We start from the raw sequence: 3,027 nt of genomic DNA on the forward strand, positions 1-3,027 counted from the left end.
ATAGGTTGTCATGCGCTTTTATGGTTGGATGCACAAAATCTTAATGCAAAAGAACGTCACTTTATATTGCCGCTTGTGATAAAGACCTTTATTATGCAGTCTGTCGCTTTTATTTCTTCCCTATCACAAGTTCGTATAAAGCTTATTTTCTTCGCACTAATAGATCATACATATTTAAGAAGCAATTTTTATTGCATGCACGATGACAACTTACTTGAAGGATCTTATTCAATCCATAGGTAGGTATGGTGGACTCTCATGGCAAAACTGGTTTAAGGGATGTTTGGAAGCACAAGTAGTATCTCTACTTGATGCAAAAAATTTGGCTAGCATGAGAGGGAAAGCAAGCTCAACATGTTGGATGATCCAAGACAATATAACGTTTAGGATATAGGAAAGCATACCCATTAAGTTGTCTTCCTTGTCCAACATCAACCTTTTAGCATGTCATATTTTAATGAGTGCTCACAGTTACAAAACATGTCCAAGATAGTATATTTATATGTGAAATCTCTCTTCCTTTAATATTCTTTCATGAATTGTTCAAGTGACCAATGCCGAGTTTGCTGACTTTCAATAAGTTTACTACCTATACTTATTATGTGTGAAGTCATTACTCCCCATGTTATAAGCATATGAAACATATATAAATTTTGATTTTATAATATTCAATTCATTCAACCATTACTACAAAAAAAGACACATCCATGACATTTTGGGCCGAACGAATTTTTTTTCTGTCATACATATGACACTTCTATGATGATAATTGTGACAAAACTCGGTATCATGATAGATGTGGTGGGCTCCTACTTCTATGACAAAAAATCATGACAGAAAATGGGCTTTTCATCCTAGGCGGGCCGGAGACGCAGCTGCATGACATTCTTTGGGCCGTCCATGACGAAAAAAACCGTGGTAGAAGCGAGGGGGAGGAAAATTTCAGGGAGTTGCCAGTTACGGTGGGAGGTCGGGGGCTGAGCGATGCGCGTTTCTCTCGTACACGTACGCGTGTGTGTGCGAGGCGTTGGCTCTAACTGAATCCGAGCGAGGCGTTGGGCTCTAACTGAATCCGAGCGAGGCGTTGGGCTCTAACTGAACCCGAGCGATTGCACTGCAGGCTACGCGTTACTGAACCCGAGCGATCGATCGATGGCTGTTAACTGAACCCAATCGAGCGATTCCTTTGCTAGTGCTGTTAACTAAAGCCGATCGATTGGATGAACAGTGAGCGTTGCAGGGGGGGTTTGGATGAACAGTGAGCGGTGGCGTTGCCTCTGGATGAACTGGACCCCGTGGTGGAGGCTGGAGGAGGTCGACGGTGGTGAAAGATCGAGGATGTCGCCTAGAGGGGGGGGGGCGTGAATAGGCATTTTAAAATAATTACGGTAGAGGCTTGAACAAATGCGGAATAAACCTAGCGGTTAATTTGTCAAGCACAAAACCTACAACAACTAGGCTCACCTATGTGCACCAACAACTTATGCAAGCAAGATAAGCAACTATGTGATAGCAAGATATATGACAAAGAACAATATGGCTATCACAAAGTAAAGTGCATAAGTAAAGGGGCTTGGGTAAGAGATAACCGAGGCACGCGGAGACGACGGTGTATCCCGAAGTTCACACCCTTGCGGATGCTAATCTCCGTTTGGAGTGGTGTGGAGGCACAATGCTCCCCAAGAAGCCACTAGGGCCACCGTAATCTCCTCACGCCCTCGCACAATGCAAGATGCCGTGATTCCACTAAGGGACCCTTGAGGGCGGTCACCGAACCCGTACAAATTTTCAACCCTTGAGGGCGGTCACCGGTACCCGTCAAAATGCTCGGGGCGATCTCCGCAACCTAATTGGAGACCCCGACGCTTGCTCGGAGCTTTACACCACAATGATTGAGCTCCGAACACCACCAACTAACTAGGGGCGCCCAAGCACCCAAGATGAACAAGCTCAAGGGCACCAAGCACCCAAGAGTAATAAGCTTCTCAACTTGTAACTTCCACGTATCACATGGAGAACTCAAACCGATGCACCAAATGCAATGGCAAGGGCACACGGAGTGCCCAAGTCCTTCTCTCTCAAATCCCACCGAAGCAACTAATGCTAGGGAGGAAAATGAGAGGAAGAACAAGAAGGAGAACACCAAGAACTCCAAGAACTAGATCCAAGGGGTTCCCCTCACATAGAGGAGAAAGTGATTGGTGGAAATGTGGATCTAGATCTCCTCTCTCTTTTCCCTCAAAAACTAGCAAGAATCCATGGAGGGATTGAGAGTTAGCAAGCTCGAAGAAGGTCAACAATGGGGAAGAACACGAGATCAAAAAAGATTAGACTCAATGGGGAAGAAGACCCCCTTTTATAGGTGGGGAGAAAATCCAACCGTTATCCCCTCACTCAGCCCGCACAACGCGGTACTACCGCACCAGGGGCGCGGTACTACCGCGAGGCTGCGCGGTACTACCGTGGAGGACCACGGTACTACCGCGACAACAGCACAGGCCGGAACTTGCCTGACTAGGGGGCAGTACTACCGCTTGCGCGGTACTACCGCTCCCCCTTGCGGTACTACCGCAAGGCAGGAAAGTCTCAGCCTGGGAAGGGCGCGAATGAAATAAATTACATCCGTGCCTACTTCCACTGAGGGAGGACCTGTGCAAAAACTCCGGCACGGTACTACCGCACACGAAGAGAGGTACTACCGCGTAGGGCGCGGATGTAAAAAATTACATCCGCCCCTACTTCCGCTCATGCTGCTAAGCCTAGCCAGAGCCCACGGTACTACCGCGCCCGCGGCGCGGTACTACCTCGTAGGGCGCAGATGTAAAAAATTACATCCGCCCCTACTACCGCTCGAGCAGCTACGCCTGGCCTGAGGCCATGGTACTACCGCTCCCACAGAGCGGTACTACCACAAGGGCCTGCGGTACTACCGCTCGGAGGAGCAGTACTACTGCATGCCCCAGATAAGCAACACTAGGAGTCCTTCATTTTGCGGAGAAGACAACAGAGGGTAACAATAAAACCAAA

This window comes from Triticum dicoccoides, chromosome 5B, assembly GCF_002162155.2.
Source record: "Triticum dicoccoides isolate Atlit2015 ecotype Zavitan chromosome 5B, WEW_v2.0, whole genome shotgun sequence".
NCBI classification, from domain to species: domain Eukaryota; kingdom Viridiplantae; phylum Streptophyta; class Magnoliopsida; order Poales; family Poaceae; genus Triticum; species Triticum dicoccoides.